The following is an 18,603-nucleotide window of genomic DNA, read 5'->3' as shown; positions in this document are numbered from 1 at the left end:
AGTTTGACGTAAAATTCGCTCAAAATTCGAAATGATGCATCAGCTCTGAGTTGATATATAAAAAAGGCAAAATGTTACTGCTTTTGAAAATGCACAGTGTATTTTAACCACAGGAACAGCAACATAAGGGACATGAGTTTCCTGAAAATTGAAAGTAATACCTGTTTCCTAAAAACGGAAACTAATAATTCTGTTTCCTTCATTTCCTAAAAGCAGAAAGTAATACTTGTTTCCTTCTTGTGCCAAGCTTATCGTGTAAGGATTCACCGTGTGGTTCCCGGTGACCTATTTTGTGCCTCAGATCGTTGGAGTGTTTCCTGTTTAGCTTTCTGGATACCAGCGCTGTCGATAGCGGAGGAAATTGTGTAACAGCTCGGAATCTGTGACGCACAAGGCGAGGGGGAAGGTGATGTCATAGTCCGAGAGAATATAGATATTAAGGTTGATAAATGTAGGAATGTATGTATCTGTATGTTGGTGGGACAGATATTTGTAATTTTGCCAATTTTTTGCGTTATTAAGAGTATTGGGGATTTCTGTTTTTATGCGTGTGTGCTGGGTCAGCCTCGATTACAAAATGTTTGTCTAAACGTGTATATATGTACTCATTGTGTATGTAAAGTTTGTTTTTGAGTGCTGATATATTTATATATATATATATATGTGTGTGTGTGTGTGTATGTGTGTGTGTGTGTGTGTGTGTATATGTGTAAATATACATATATATATGTATATTTTGTATATATATATATATATATATATATATATATATATATATATATATATATATATATATATATATATATATAAAATAGAAGAGACAGTAGGGATGCTCTTCATATAAGGGAAGCTCTAAAGGGATTAATTGGCAAGATAAAAACAAAAACATTTACTACAGTTAACTAAAATTTGGAATGGAAGACTTCACTTTCTTTAAATAGTCCTGTTAAACACTTTTACTCGATCTGTAATACGTTCCTCTTGTTATCGTTTCGTCTCGACTAGCAACGTAGTCCTGTAATATATTTTAATATGAGTAATTTTATGTTTTCCCTCGTTGTATTTGACAATAGCGTTATCATACCGGAATATTCCCTTCAGGTGGGTTTGAAGCAATCACCAGGCCATCGCATCCCACCTATGCTACGTGGAAGTTAACAATCCATGGGCCGCTCTCTTGGATCGATGCTACTTCCTCGTCACAGGTCACCTTTGATATTCTTTTTGTGCTGCTGTTTTCCTTGTTTTCCAAAATATTCTTCTTCGGAAGACAGGATTGTGAATTTCTTATAGACAGTACAGTTTTTCCTTAACCCATTGTTTTGACTCCTGAGGCTTGGGTTGACAAGTTAAAAAAATAAAAATGGTGTTTCGTCGCCTTCTGATGAAGAGTCTCGGGAAATGGAATAAATGTTAATTGATATTTTTTCTAGTTGTTAGCTAACATCTGTGCATAGCTGTTTAAATAGATTTCATTTCTCACTAACAGTACAAGAAAGGAATAGTAATAGCGGTAGCTAGTAGAAAGTAATAAGAAAAAAATAGTTGTAGCAGTAACTAATAAAAGTAGAAATAAGAAAAGAATACTAATTGCGGTAGCGAGTAGACATAGTAATAAAAAAAGTAATAATGATATGCCATTCTTTCCTTCATTGTATTTATTCTTCTTCTGTTGGTTCCGTTTTTGCTGAGTAATTTAGATGTGAATCTGAATTGTTTCATTTCTGGTAAGTCAGTACAAGAAGGAATTTTTTTTAGTTATATTCTGCAGTTCTGGTTCACATCAAAGGAGGGCCATCATAACATACAGACAAACATACACAACACACACACACACACACATAAATGCACATGCACTTCAATGCATTTTCTGGCGTATGCTTGTGGGCATCTGCAATACTGTGTTTTATGTAACTCTAGATACTTGCGTGTAAATTTCTTTTAGGAGAAATTATATATATATAATATATATATATATATATATATATATATATATATATATATATATATATATATATATATATATATATAGTTTTTCCCCAAAGCTATTCCCTATTAGGGCTGAACGGTATATTGGTGAAAAAATATGGAACGATGTGTTTCTCTTTTACATTTTAACCTGGTGCCTGGTAATGTCTCTTAATCTGGGCCAATGCCATTTGTACATATTCGTTTACAAGAAAATTGCACCTCGGATTGCTATGTAGTGGGGGATACTCCCAGCGACCGCTCCAACACTATAATTTGTTAGTAGGAGTATTTTCTTCTTTTTGTTTTGTTACAGCTTTCTTGTGTAGATACGCGGGTGGACAGGTAGTCATACAAACGAATAAGTAGGAAAATAGCGACAGTTTTTGGGAATTTCCTACAGTTTTTCATGATCAGAGCTTTCAGGAGACAGGAAGGTCATTTCTGAAACAGATAAATTAGTTCTGGAAATGATATCTGTTTTTTATAGCCCAGAACATCAGTAATGTTTGGTATTGAGAAAGTGGCGTAATTCTTGAGAAAGTTATTTTCTCTTAAAGAAAATGCATGGAAGGATATGTTTTTAATGAGAGAGAGAGAGAGAGAGAGAGAGAGAGAGAGAGAGAGAGAGAGAGAGAGAGAGAGAGAGAAAAGATATATATATAAATATTATTATAAATATTGTTATTCCTCTGACCGTCAGCTTGTTAGCTCCATGACCTTTCTTGATCAGTTTAAACTTGCGTTAAAAAGAAAGAGCCGAAGTTTCGTGTTAGGACTGAGATAATGTCCTATGCAACAACATCGGTGTGCTCGTATATTGCCGGAAGTTCTGCAGTCTGAGATCCGTCACAGAATAAATAGTTGATTGTCAACTATCACACTTGATTATTAGTTCCAAGCAGTGCCGAGTACGCGTGACACAGACAAAGAGTTAGCCCGTGACACTACATCGCCCCTTTTTTTTGTTAAGTTTGATAATGATAGTGTGAACCTTTGCTTTTAGCTATGTAATACTTTCAGTGAGAAAGTCCCTTTTACTTAGCTATGTCAGGCTTGTATTTATTTGAATTTGGACTGAATGAAAACCAGGAATCAATTAAAGATCATTATCTAAACCCTGTTGAAATCACTGTGGATGTGTGATTTAGGTAGTAATCAAAAGATTTACTGTACAAAAGTTTCTGTTATTATAATATAATAATAATATAATTTCAACAGGGTTTAGATAATGATCTTCGATTGATCGTTATCTAAACCCTGTTGGAATCACCACATCCATAGTGATTTCAACAAGGTTTAGATAATGATCTTAAATCGCATATCCATAGTGATTTCAACAGGGTTTAGGTAATGATCTTTGATTGATCATTATCTAAACCTATTGAAATCACTCTGGATGCGCGGTTTGGGTAGTAATCAAAAGTTTCACTGTACGAAAGTGTCTGTCATAATAATATAATAATAATAATAATAATAATAATAATTATTATTATTATTATTATTATTATTATTATTATTATTATTATTATTATTTAGTCGGTTTTTAGCGCCAGTCTAGTCGCCGGATGAAGGCTTGTATTTCTCCTTATACAGTAGTACTAGGGTTAAATGCTGTTTCTTTTACCCGTGTTGATGCTGGGCTCAATTCTTCCAGTATATTTAGTGCCTCAGGAAGGCATAGGCAGTTTAGTGCTTGGTCTATAATTTTTGCTTTCTATTATCTTGTCTTCCGGGTCTTTTATTGTGATTTTGTTGGTAATGATTAAAGAAGGTTAAAATGGCTCCTTCTTGAAAGTTGGCGAGAGAGACAATCTTAGAATTTGCTGCCTTCCATCATGAGATTTCAAGCTATTATCTCCTTAACATATTTTCCAGCCAAACCATTATACTTAACCACTCAAGTGACCGGTTTTGCGAGTTTATCTTCATTTTTTTTTAAGATGAAATACAGACCATGGGATTCTGACATAATATTAAAAGGCATCGCGCATAATAACATTAAATTTAAAGTATTGAGAAAGCGCTTATTGCGATTTGAGGAAAAAACAAGAGACTTCATAATTACTTACAAAAATTTTTATTTTAACTGTTTTAGACTGAAATAAAAATTCGAGTATCTCGGAAGACTGACAAAAATAAAAGTAAAAGAACTGAATGTCATCTCGCGTTTAAATATGAGAAGAAGGTATTTTATAAGCATATAAAGAGTTGGCAAATAGCATGAGAGAGAGAGAGAGAGAGAGAGAGAGAGAGAGAGAGAGAGAGAGAGAGAGAGAGAGAGAGAGAGAGGAGGGGAGGGGATGGGATAGTATTTGTTCCATGAAAAAGTGAAACGAACCCAAGGTTTTCCACCACGAAGAATGACTCGTCACCAAGACCTCAAATTTACGTTGTTAATTTACACCCATTAACATACCTCAAGGTGTTTTCTCCGTCTCCTTAAGAACAACATCCGGACATTCAGAGCTTTTAATTATTGTTATCATTGGGGTCATTGTAGGAAGAGACATTGCTGGGGAGGGGGAAGGGAGTAGAGGGGACAGGGTGGGAGGAGAGAGAGTTAGAGAGTATTCTTCTCTGAAGGTAAAGGAACGAAAAAGCAGTGTCCTTTTTCAATGGTGGTGACTGTTGTCAGGGTGACGGTAAGAGCTGGAAGTTCAAGGAGAGAGAGAGAGAGAGAGAGAGAGAGAGAGAGAGAGAGAGATACGGCTCCAAGGTAAAGATGCAATGTATAGCACATGATTCTCTCTCTGTCTCTCTCTCTCTCTCTCTCTCTCTCTCTCTCTCTCTCTCTCTCTCTCTCTTTGGCATTGCTTGCTGTGAAAGGTCATGTTATTTATATTTAATTTATTTAGCAAAATTATCGTTAGTCTATTATACAGTATTCTGAATACTGTAAAATTTTGATGTTAGCAAATTTTAGGATTTTTTTCTGTCGGCAAAATTGGTTGAAGTGGTGACCATTTCCCCCCCCCCCCAAAAAAAAATAGTAACTAGGATTTAGATCCACGCCGAGAGATATCCTTTTCACCATATTCCACAAGCTGAGTTTCAAAGGATACTTCCTTTAGGGCCCTTATTAACTGCATTTCAAGAACTAGTTCTTGCTACTCGTTTGCAAAGCACCGTCATCTCACTGCCCGGTATTGAAAGTCATTCATTTCTTTTACTTTGAAAATTATGGAATGTTTTTGTTATTGAAGCTGATTCTCATACTTTAAAAGGAAACTTTATTACGAATTTGAAGTGCCATGCACCATTGCCTTAGTGTATCTTATGTTTATTTATATGTTGATTTACCCATAATTATTTGTTACTTTCTTCTGTTTGCTGTCTTTATTTGGATATGAGCATTTTATGTTATGGAAGCTTACTTTTCAAGTCACTGACCATTCCATCCTCTTCATCGTCCTCATCGCCTTCAACTTCATGTTCCAAAAAATTCCTCTGTAAAATTCCGTAATTCCGACTCTTGTCTCTCCTGTGCTTTCGCTTCCACTCATCTCCAGCTTCCCGCCCCATAGTTGCCATCCAAGAAGGTCTGGGTCTCCCAACTCTCTGGTGCTCAGAGGAGCTCGGGTACCACTATTATGTACTATTCTCCCTAGGTTGGTGCAAGCCACCTCCATCTCCCTTCATCATTATCTTCCTACAGATGGAACTTCTGTTATTTACCTCATAGCATATTTTCTCACTCCATCTTACCTTCTACAGTAGTTCCTCTTTGGGAGAGTTGGTAGATTTCTCGGATAGCACTCTGCTAGGCCCGAGTTCGAGTCTCCGGCCGGCCAATGAAGAAGTAGAGGAATTTATTTCTGGTGATAGAAATTCATTTCTCGGTATAATGTGGTTCGGATTCCACAGTAAGCTGTAGGTCCCGTTGCTAGGTAACCAAATGGTTCTTAGCCACGTAAAATAAGTCTAATCCTTTGGGCCAGCCCTAGGAGAGCTGTTAATCAGCTCAGTGGTCTTGTAAAACTAAGATAAGTAACTTAACTTAGATATATGATGTATCCGGTTAAGCAAGCTTTGTAAATTTTGTGTTGCGCTGTGGCATTTTATCATTGTCTGTTAAACTATTTATTGTTTTTCAACTTCATTTTCATAAAATTTTCCACTTTAGTCTCTATTTTTCTCTTTTTTATCCTCGTATAGCATTATTGTCAATGGGAACTTATTTATTTTCTTGTTTTGTGTGAATGCATTTACATTAGGAATAATAATAGCAAAAATGTTTCATTTTAGGTTCCGGATTATGCGTTCACATTACGAATGATAATAATGTTTCATTTTATGTTCCGGATTTGTCAGAGCAGATGTCTTTGTCTAGGTTACTTGCATGAAGAGGAATGTACCACGAGAGCGAGGGACTCTTTTAGAATCGATGTTTGTTGCAGATATTTTATATAAAAAAAAATAGCGTTTTAGATCATTGTAATGGAGCGCGTATCGAGATTGAAATATGCAGTGAATGTGCTTCGCTGTCGAACTTCTCAGCTCCAGAGGTCCTTTATTCCTCACACCGTTGGACTGTGGAACAGCCTCCCAGAGAATGTCGTGCAATTGAAACTTAGGAAGTTCAAGCGAAAATGCAATACATCACTACTCTCATACTATTCTTCTTGCATTTTAATACATTTTTATCAATTTATTAATTTTTTTTTCTTTTATAGTAAGTGGGATATCTTCTTTCTGTATTTCACTTTACTTCCTCTTACTTCTTCCTAATTCCTAATGAACACCATATTCTTTGGAAGCTTGAATTTCAAGTCAATGACCCCTGTGGGCTTGTTCCATATGAATAGGTTTCATCTGCTTAATAGTAATAATATCTTTCTGAATTACGTTTAGACGCTGATGTGCTTCAGTGGTTAGATACTGTTTTAGAATCTTTGGTTGTAGAAGACATTGTTTTAACATTCCTATATAAATGCTAATATATAAAAATATTATATAGTTTTAGGATGTATATAATGAGTTGGAAATATCTACCTGAGTAGACGGTCGTAATGAGGGGAAGTAATGTGCGTCTTTATGACACTAGGCAATATTAGAGTACCGTTTTCAGATACATGCTTCAAGTAGAAACATGTATCTTTGGATACATATCTTTTTAAAATTATTTTTTGAAGATGGGAAGCTGCAGTATTGGATAAAAGATTTTTTCAAGATCAGTGTTCAATAGAAGGGAGGTAACGAGAAGAAAATAACTCTAAAAGTTCTTATTAAAGTTAAGGTTACTGTCATTTCAGGGATACATGAAGTCAACTTATAAGTACAAGCAAGTTATACGAGCGAAGGCTTGCTCTTTATCGAACTGCTTAACATTATCTTAGCTGAACTGACGTCATATGTGATGTCAGTTCTGCTAAGATTCTCTTCTTTATCGAACTACTTAAAAGAACCTTAGCTGAACTGACGTCGTATCTGAAGTCAGTTCAGCTAAGATTCACTTCTTTATCGAACTAGTTAAGAGAATCTTAGCTGAACTGACTTAATACGTATTTGATGTCAGTTAAGCAAAGATTCTCTTCTCTCAACTGACATCATATTTGATGTCATTTCAGCTAAGATTCTCTTCTTTATCGAACTACTGAAGAGAATCTTAGCTGAACTGACGTCATACATGATGTCAGTTCAGCTAAGATTCTCGTAAGTAGCTCGATAAAGATTTGATTGATTTCAATGTCAGAAATTTCCAACATGTGTCATTGTTGACCTTAGTCTTATTAGGCAACCAAATTATAAGCTCTGCACATCTCCCCCCTCCACCCCACCTCTCACCCCCACCCCCAGAAAGTAGACTCCGGGCGTTGTTTCTGCAGAAATACATTTCGACCCGTCACGACACTTTTTTTTTTTTTTCTTTTTGCCGCCTCGCTCCGGAATGCGAAACTTTCTACAGTATGTGCCCTTAAGTAGACAGTGACCTCTATATACCTTGGGGTCAGTAGGTTGGGGGTCAGATTATATTATGTCTCTGGGATCATGCGAATGACTTTTTTTTTTATTAGCTGCTGTACTTGAATTTTGTATTCACATAAGGAGGTAACATTTTTTTTAAACTTAATAGTAACTATGTACTGTGAGCATATTTGAATTTTAAGCAGAAGATATTAGTTTTATCACGTTCTTGGCTATAAATAGACAAAGAACGAAAAGCAATTGCATTCTTCTCTCTTTTTTTTTTTTTTGTAAATATTACCAATATTTTTTCTTAGATTTCCATCAGAAGTTGTGAGTAATTGAAAGATTTAAAAAATCTCTCTTACTCAAGGTAAAAGGATTATTCCGAGTTTGTAATTTATTTTCTATTATTTTACTTTTTCCTTAAACCCGATTTTTCTTTTTTATTTATTTTAAGGTGTCTCCTTGGATGGACTCCTGAGATTTGAGGTACTTCTATCCATCAACTCCATGTAATTTAACGTGATAGAAGGTGTATGTCATTATATACTTGATGTTGATTATTTGTGGTGATATACTTGATCGAAGAATAGTGATTATGATGAAGTAGTGAGGGGAAAAGATGGGGTGATGATAATCTGAACACGTAGGAGAGAGAGAGAGAGAGAGAGAGAGAGAGAGAGAGAGAGAGAGAGAGAGAGAGAGAGAGAGATTTACAAGAAGCGAACTTGTGATATACGATGTCTATACGTGGTCTACGGATAGTGATTGTGAAGAAGTAGTTAGGGTTAAGATGGGATGATGATAACCTGACCATATATAATCGAGAGAGAGAGAGAGAGATTTGATTTGTGGTTACTAAAACTGGCGTTGCAACATCTAGGTTATTGACGCCGAGAGAGAGAGAGAGAGAGAGAGAGAGAGAGAGAGAGAGAGAGAGAGAGAGAGAGAAAAGCGAACACGTGGACGTAAGGTGGTTTACGAAAGTGAGAGAGAAAGAGAAAATATACAAAGCTTTTTGTACTTAGGCTGGAGTAGTGTTACTTTGGTGCCTTAGAACATGAAAGCTGATGCCTTTGGACGTACACAAGAAGCACGTACACACACATGCCTGCTGCTGTCAGGACATGTGCATCTGGTGCCTGAAGGTGTACACGGGTCGAGACAGAGAGTAAAACCTACCTGTAACTTGTTAGAAAGTGTTGGTGGGGGGTTGATTAGTAGGGGGCCAGAACTTTAGCCAGACAGAAAGAAAGTGATTGAGGAGAGACTGTACGTGACTGGATTGCAAGAGAGAGAGAGAGAGAGAGAGAGAGAGAGAGAGAGAGAGACCCAAAGGACAAAAAATACAGGAGAAATTGTAGGTGCATAAAAAATAGCCAGACATGGAACCCAAAACGGCTTGGTGTTTTAGAAAACCAATTAGGGACAAAACTGTGTCCATCCGCGTACCAAAGAGAAAGCGGCAATAATGGCAGAATTTTGAAAGATTGTCAACAGTCATCATACAGAAGCCCAGAATAATGGTTATTATTGCTGATTACTGCGTAAGTCTCAAAATGAGCTGAATTTTAGGAGCGGTAGCGAGAGAGAGAGAGAGAGAGGTATAATGAGCTATTGTTATCAGGTAAGTTCTACAGAATTGTATGGAAAAGAGAACGAACAATAAGCATTGTACTGTTTTGATGACGAGACCTTCGTGTAATTGTCTGAAAGAATAAGTGCCCTCTTAGAGTTCCTTGGGTACATACGCAGTAAACGAATGATACATATGCAGTGTATGGACGTCTCATTCTGGTTATAGACTTGGATGCAAACTTGTGCTTACAGTAATCCTTGAATGAATCAGTATCTGTTACAACTAAATGTATTCACACATAATGCACACAAAAGATCCATACGTTCTGAATTTGGTTCGGCACACTTGCAACGTATATTTGTGGGATAGATACAAGAGAGAAGTCTGACTCCAAAGATTTACCAACTCTTCCAGGGCATTACGTGTTTACGGAACTCTCAAGAGATCATATACAAGTAATAATTCTTTTATGGTAGGTACACTTTGGAGACCCAAGGACCCGAAATCCAGTTTGGTCACACGAAGAAAATGAGAGTGAATGAAAGGATATAGGGTCGTCAATGCTTTCCCTTCTTGTCCAACCATAGCTGATCTGAATACAAGATGGTGAGGTAGATTAATATACAGAAACGTAGATAGAGAATGGTCAGACTCCTTTCTACTTTTAGGGTTCCTGGAGGCCTTTTACTTTTAGAAACTGGGGAGGGATACGATCTGTTAGTTTTACATGTTGGTTGGTGGTTATTCTCTCTATATATAGGGATATATATTGTATATTCTTATTTATTGACTGACTGGAGCTTTCCATTTGGTATCCTTTTTCTACTTTTGTATTTTAGTTGCAAACTTCCATTCGTTTTATTCAGACAGGTTAGCGATTCATTTTTACTTGTGGAGATTAGTTGGAGACTTTTCTTCTTGCTGAAGGAGTTGGAGAAACTCATGCTTGTGGGGAATTGTTTGGGATGCTCCTTTTAACTTCCTCAGATTGCTTAGAGACTTCTTGTGGAAATTAGATGGAAATTTTGCTATGTCGAAAATGGTTGGAGAATCTTTAACATATGAAAAAAAAAAAGAGGAGATTCACCTTTTATTTGTAGAGATTGGATGGAGATTTTTCTGATTGTGGAGAACGGTTCGAGATTGACTGTATCCTCAGTTTATTAACTAATAAAGATTGGCAGAACACTTACGTTTACTTTCCAAGATTGCGAGTAAGCCTTTATGCACGTAGAGTTTGGTTGTAAACTTTTAAAGTATCTTTCGTTCTACGTGACTCGATTGGTTGGGGATTTTCCTTCTTATTCGTAAGGATTGTTTTAAGATTTCATTCTGCTTCTAGAGATTGTTAGGAACTGAAGACTCCTTTGTAACCTCTAGAGAGTCTCTGGAGGTTTTTCCTACCCCTTGACTGGTTGGAGAATACTTTCAGTTTACACAGATTAACCTCAGATTTCCTTCAAACTAATAGAACTTTCATTTAACCTGCCTAATATTGGTAGGAGTTTTATTTATTTTTTTTTTTTTTTTACAATATTTGGCGATTGGTCGGAGACTTTGATACAGGAGATGGTTAAAAGAATATTCTCCTTTGTATTAGTCCTCTTCTTGTACAAAATTAACCTTAGCAAGTAACGTTTAAGTTACAAAAGTATGATTTTAATTTGGAGGTTTGTTTACATTATTAATCATCAGAATGCATTCATATAAAATTGTAAAGAAATTCTGTTATTATGAGATTCGGAAAGAACAAGAAATAGATAAGTTAGAGTGCAGTTTGCTCGCTGATTCTGAGTTCAATGGCTCCTTGAAAAATTTCTTCTCTGTTTACGTCGAAGGTAATTTCGTTCTTCTCGACTTTTATCTTGAATTCTGCTTTGTTCATGAGAAGTATTTCTTTATTTCTCACTTCTGTCCCTATAAGCTTATCTTAAGGTAAAGAAGTAGGTTACATTTTCCTCCAGTTCAGAACTGTGCAACTTTTATTCTCAAAGTCGATGTCTTTTCACTACATCATTTCATTGCAGTGTTAAACGAAAATGTTGAGTTGGATTTGCTTGTAAATACAGTGAGTCATTGTCAGAATTACACAGTGATACTCTGAAGAAATGGATTAGTAAGAAAAATTAGAGTAGGATAGGGTTTAAAAAAATAGAATAGGATAAGGATAAAAAAGAAGAGTAGAATAAAGTAAGGAAAATAAGACTAGGATAAAGCAAGAAAAATAAGAGTAGGATAAGTTTAAAAAACAGTAAAATAAAATAAAGAAAATAAGAGTAGGATAAGGTTTAAAAAAATTGGAGTAGAATAAAGTAAGGAAAATAAGGGTAGAATAAAGTAAGGAAAATAAGAGTAGAATAAAGCAAGGAAAATAAGAGTAGGATAAAGAAAAAAAGAGTAGGGTAAAGTAAAGAAAATAAGAGCAGGATAAAGTAAGGAAAATAAGGATAGAGCAAAGGAAGATAAATAAGCATAGGATAAAGCAAGGAAAATCAGAGTAAGATAAAGTAAGAAAAATGAGAGTAGAACCAATTAAGAGATTGAGGAGTAGGCTAAAATAAGAAAAATAAAAGTAGCATAAATTAACCAAAATAAAAGTAGGATAAAGAGTGAGAGTGAAACAGATGACCAAAAGAAAGCCAAACCACGAAACAAATACTCGTGGGATTTAAAAGCAGATGATAATAAAAGAAAACGTCAAGTCATTAGGCTCAGAAACCGGAGAAGCTTGAGGGGGGAAAAAAAGAAAATACACCGGGGAGAGAGAGAGAGAGAGAGAGAGAGAGAGAGAGAGAGAGAGAGAGAGAGAGAGAGAGAGAGAGAAAGCCAGACTGTCCAATACCATAAGAAGAAGGCAACCGCGTTCTCTTTCCTTGTTGCATCTTGCCTGCAATGGACATTGTTGCCATAAATGACTGTGAAGGACTGTGTTGCTAGTAGTTTAATGCTTTTTTAGTTTTCTATGAAAGAAAACTATTGTGCCGGCTTTGTCTGTCCGTCCGCACTTTATTCTGTCCGCACTTTCTCTGTCCGCCATCATATCTTAAAAACTACTAGGGCTAGAGGGTTGCAAGTTAGTATGTTGATCATCCACCCTCCAATCATCAACACCACCAAATTGCAGCCCTCTAGCCTCAGTAGTTTTTATTTTATTTAAGGTTAAAGTTAACCATAATCGTGCTTTTGGCAACTATATAGGATAGGCCACCACCGGGCCGTGGTTAAAGATTCATTGTCCGTGGCTCATACAGCATTATGCCGAGACCACCGAAAGATAAATCTGTTTTCGGTGGCCTTGATTATACGCTGTAGAGGTTATACAGAAAACTCGATTGCGTCGAAGAAACTTCCGCCCATTTTTTAATTGTTTAATATTGCAAAGAACTGTTGATTTACCTGTCACTTCCAGTCATTGACTCTTAACTGTAAAGTCACACAAATATTACTAAGGCCAACGAACACTGCCGGGAACTCTGTGGTAGTGTAGTTAAGATTTCTTCAGAAGTTCCAAGATTTTTCTCACAGATTTGGCAACATTTAATTGCATTATAATTGAATTTGTTTCACATTTATGCATTTTCCATATCTTTAGAGGATTTTTTTATGTTTATTATGATAACTGATTTTAATGGTTTTTTTGTAATTGTAAAGTTTAAATGTGTTATAAGAAAGATTCAGTTGAATTATAAGAGGAAACTGAAAACAAAAGTCGGTGGGAAAAATATATAATAGAGGAGAGAAATATAGGGTAGGAGAGGAAATAGTATTAGAAAAACAAACTACTATTCTATATACACACACACGCATATATATATATGTGTATTATATATATATATATATATATATATATATATATATATATATATATATATATATATATATATATATATATATATATATATATATATATATATATATATATATATATATATATATATATATATATATATATTATATATATAATATATATATATATATATATGTTATATATTTATTACATATATATATATATATATATATATATATATATATATATATATATATATATATATATATATAAATATATATATATATATATATATATATATATATATATATATATATATATATATAAATATATATATATATATATATATATATATATATATAATATATATATATATATATATATATATATATATATATATATATATATATATATGTATACTGTATATATGCAGAGAGAGAGAGAGAGAGAGAGAGAAATGAAATCAGAGAGTTCCCATCGATAGAAACTAAGGGATAGCTGAACAAGGGAGCAAAGGAGGGTTTGGAGGAGGAGGAGGGGTGGAGGATGAGGATGAGGAGGAACACGGCTCAGGAAAGCTCCTACCCCTCCCCCTCCTTCCTCCCCCTGAAAACTTTCTCCTTCTCACATACTTCAAATACATGGCGAGTCAACGTAGAAAGGGGAAAGGGTTATTTGGGGTCCGGGAGGAGAAACATTTGGGTTGGGGGGGGGGAGTTGACGGGAGTGTTGTCAGTACCTGACTAGTTAATGGCCATGCTTCTTCACACTTTTACACAACTCGGTTTTTGTGCCGTATTTGTGTGTATGTGGACAAACGCCACTGTCTCGACATTTGTCGTTCTGTGATTGCGTGCGTAATTCATCCTTTGTTTGTGGTCGTATGTTTGTACGGGAAGTGTGTATGTGTGTGCACAAACTTCACCATAAGTTCATGTACATACCATCTTTGTTAGTGTACACAAGCATCGTCTGTCTGGTGTTTTTGTTAATACACGTACATTCTCTGCGTACATACAACGTGTATAGTAATTATGTACATGTAGGATGTTTCGTAAATATGTACTCATTGTACTGTACATTGTTCTGGGTATTTGTTACACATACATCGTGTACAGTAATTATGCTCATGTAGGCTGTTTTGTAAATATGTACTCATTGTACATTGTTCTGGGTATTTGTTACACATACATCGTGTACAGCAATTATGTACATGTAGGCTGTTTCGTAGTTATGTACTCATTGTACATTGTTCTGGGTAGTTGTTACACACATCGTGTACAGCAATTATGTACATGTAGGCTGTTTCGTAGTGATGTACTCATTGTACATTGTTCTGGGTAGTTGTTACACATACATTGTGTACAGCAGTTATGTACATGTAGGCTGTTTCGTAATTATGTACCAATTGTACATTGTTCTGGGTAGTTGTTACACATACATCATGTACAGCAATTATGTACATGTAGGCTGTTTCGTAATTATGTACTAATTGTACATTGTTCTGGGTATTTGTTACACGTACATCGTGTACAGCAATTATGTACATGTAGGCTGTTCCGTAAATATGTACTCATTGTACATTGTTCTGGGTACATGTTACACATACATCGTGTACAGCAGTTATGCATCGTGTGCAGTAATTATGTACATGTAGGCTGTTCCGTAAATATGTACTTATTGTACATTGTTCTGGGTATTTGTTACACATACATCGTGTACAGTAATCATGTACATGTCGGCTGTTTCGTAAATATGTACTTATTGTACTGTGCATTGTTCTGGGTATTTGTTACACATACATCGTGTACAGCAATTATGTACATTTAGGCTGTTTCGTAATTATGTACTCATTGTACATTGTTCTGGGTATTTGTTACACATACATCGTGTACAGTAATCATGTACATGTCGGCTATTTCGTAAATGTGTACTCATTGCACATTGTTCTGGGTATTTCTTACACATACATCGTGTACAGCAATTACGTACATGTAATCTGTTCCGTAAATATGTACTCATTGTATACTCATTGTACATTGTTCTGGGCATTTGTAAATGTGATTCTGAGGAATTTTCAGAGATTTGAAACTGTTACGGAAATGGTTTCCACGTTATTGGTATTTTTATATCCGTTCTCTGAAAATGAACTAAACTGTGATTCTTTTTCTAAGTTACAAGTCATTAGTTACATAGGCTATCAAAATTGATTTTCCTTGAGGCGATATGTCATAAATTATTGATCCGAGTACACATATAACAGTTGGGTCTGCTCCACTCTCATATCTCCCTTTCCTTTATCTTTGCTAAACTTCAGTAATGCCTGTTTTCACTCGACCGGGAGATTGGTTTTACTCCATCTTATATTACCGAAGCTTTAAAGCCTTTTTTTTTTCAGGTGTATTACCATCTTTGTACATATAGGTGAATCGCATGCATTAATATTTTCTTTTGTAATGAGAATTATTAGATTTTTTGTTCCGTTACTCACACTTCAGATCTTAGGAATGTCATCATTGTAAGATATGTGTCATTCTATTAAAAAACAAGTAAAAAATGCACCGAATTTTCTTTCGACACAGTCGAGTTTTCTGCACGGCGTATAATGCTGTATGAAACTCTCAGCCGCGGCCCATGAGACTTTCAGCCACGTCCCGGTGGTGGCCTGTGTTATAGGCACCTATAGCGGTGCCAGACTCACGATAATGGCTAAATTTAACCGTAAATAAAATAAAAACTACTGAGGCTAGAGTTCTGCAATTTGGTATGTTTGATGATTGGAGGGTGGATGATCAACATACCAATTTGCAGCCCTCTAGCCTCAGTAGTTTTTAAGATCTGAGGGTGGACAGAAAAAACGCGGACGGGCAGACAAATAGAAAACTAAAGTGTCGCTTCGAAGAGCGGTAAAGTTATTTGTAAGGGAATTATTAGAGAGTTATTGTTGGGAAGAATTGAAGACCAGGTGAAAGAGAATTAGTGATATTTATTCAAGAACCATAAATTTTGTCAACGTATTTCAGCAGCATTCTAAATTTGACAGAAGTCAGTGTCGAACTGTGCCAAGTTTCGGGTCTAAAATATATATTGATTTTTTTTATTAATTAGAATTATTACAAAAAAGTCTAGACAGTATTTTGGTAAAGAATGATTACAGTCACTCATAAAAAAGTGTATTGTAATAATATAATATGTCTCCCTTGTTGAAAATGATGTGGAAAGGAGTGTCTTGTTAAATATCACTAGGAATTTGAAATTACGTGGCATCGTTCAACAAGTGAAATCAACCTCCAATTTCCTGTCCTAGATAGTTCTGGGGTCATTTTCTTCCACGAAGAACGGAACTCCTGAGATTTCAGCCGTTACAGAAATTGTCTGTACTGGAGAACTTTCGTGTATTGATGAGTGAGTTACAGAACAGACTTACGCAGAAATTGTCTGTACTGGGGAACTTTCGTGTATTGGCGAGTGAGTTACAGAACAGACTTATAGAACAAAATGAAGATCTTACGTGTATGCTTATTGTTGAGTCATTAACTTTTTTATGTAACGTTTTCCTGTTACGCTTTTTAGTTTCCTGTAAAAGAAAACTATTGAAATTTCTATTTGTCTATTTTTTTGTCCGCCCTCAGATCTTAAAAATTACTGAGGCTAGAGAACTGCAAATTATTCTGTTGATCATCCACCCTCTAATCATCAAACATATCAAATTGCAGCCCTGTAGACTCAGTAGTTTTTATCTTATTTAAGGCAAAAGTTATCCATGATCGTGCGTCTGGCACCGCTATAATGCTAACAACACAGGCCACCACAGAGTCCTCTGTGTGGTGTCTGTCGAAATTTATATTTTTTATGTTGATTGACCGCCTGAATTACAAAACTAAAGTATACTATTGAAGTAAGTCACAAAAATTCTTTATAATATTGTGGTAAATGATAGAACTTATCTATATTTTAGTATATTAGAGAACGTATGTGTTGTTCTGGTAAGTAAAAGAACGGTGTATTACTGTTGCAATAAATTACAGAACTTACTTATATTGTCGTGAGAATTACTGAGCTAGCTTACATTGTTATAGGAAATTACAAATCTTTGATTTATTGCTGGTCTAAATTATAGAACACATATATTGCTGTTGATAAACAAAATGAGAACTTATTTTTATTAATTTGAAATTAAATAAAGTTTTCAGAATATAGAATTTTATTCTTAAATAATTTTTTTTTAAAAAATGAGATACGATCATGTCGTCGTGTATATTCCATTACGTTAAATTAGTGAAAAAGGGATACATATTTTTTTTTCACGAACCGTTTCACCCAAGAGAGCGTCTCTTTAGGAAAACAAAACAAGAGACCAATCATTAATACACTTATTCTCGGTCTTCTGAATCAAGGAAGAACCCATTCATGAAGATTCCACACTTTTAGGCCACTCTCTACAACCGAACGGTAGTCAAATCAGCAGTACGTTGACCCTTATTGCATATATGGTGACATTCACTTTTATCTTGCACGTTCTGTCACTTTCATCAAGAATCAGATTGCACACAAGCCTCACTTGACAGCTACGAAAGATTCTCCTTCGGTTTGTGTGTGTGTGTGTGTGTGTGTCTTTGGACCACTAAAATGAATAGGGGAAGTATTTCTTCTTCCTCTTCCTTTTCTTCTACTTATTCTTCTTCTTATTACTTTGATTATTGTATGAGGTTTGACATCTAGTTTTATTCATTCCCAGATGAATGTTTCTCCCAGCCTGCATATCCCAAGTAAGTGGTGGTAGGTCAATTGCAAGGATACTTCCTGCATAACTTTCAAATGAGGAACTTTCACTAGGATAGACTCTCTCTCTCTCTCTCTCTCTCTCTCTCTCTCTCTCTCTCTCTCTCTCATCCTTGCTAGTACTTCATATAAAACTTGAGTGAAAGTGATAGCTATCACTGGAGGCATCAAACAAAATTAATATAATTTTTGGACAATTATTTAAGTTTGTTTTTAAAAGGTACACAATATTAATATTATATATATGTATATATACATATATGTATATGTACTGTATATATACATGTGTGTGCATATATCTTTATATATATATATATATATATTATATATATATATATATATATATATATATATATATATATATATATATATATAAAATATATATACACACCCAAAACTTTAGAGATCTAACAAAAACGTGTGTGTTTTGAGGGTACTACATCCCTTCCCCCCCCCCACCTAATTTACGACTCCCCCGCCGCCGCCGATAGTCTCTTGAATATGAATTCCCGGATGTTGACTAGAGAAGTTTCACTTACGACTGAGGAAATGGGTGGAGTGACGGAGAGAGAGAGAG

At 35.2% G+C, this 18,603-nt stretch overlaps 1 long non-coding RNA gene across 2 annotated transcripts in view; it reads left to right on the top strand.

The window, feature by feature from the left end:
• Positions 1-18,603, top strand: part of LOC136853553 (uncharacterized) — a 231,466-nt gene that overhangs the window by 110,085 nt on the left and 102,778 nt on the right. Inside the window, exon 3 of one of the 2 annotated variants that reach the window (XR_010857493.1) lies at positions 1,102-1,205. The exons of the other annotated variant lie outside the window; for it this stretch is intronic. This is a non-coding gene — a long non-coding RNA (uncharacterized lncRNA). The remainder of the gene's footprint in view (positions 1-1,101; positions 1,206-18,603) is intronic. 2 annotated transcript variants of the gene reach the window in all.

Source organism: Macrobrachium rosenbergii, chromosome 27, assembly GCF_040412425.1.
Source record: "Macrobrachium rosenbergii isolate ZJJX-2024 chromosome 27, ASM4041242v1, whole genome shotgun sequence".
NCBI lineage: Eukaryota > Metazoa > Arthropoda > Malacostraca > Decapoda > Palaemonidae > Macrobrachium > Macrobrachium rosenbergii.
The sequence above is the reverse complement of the archived record's forward strand: the minus strand, read 5'-3'. Positions and strand labels throughout refer to the sequence as shown.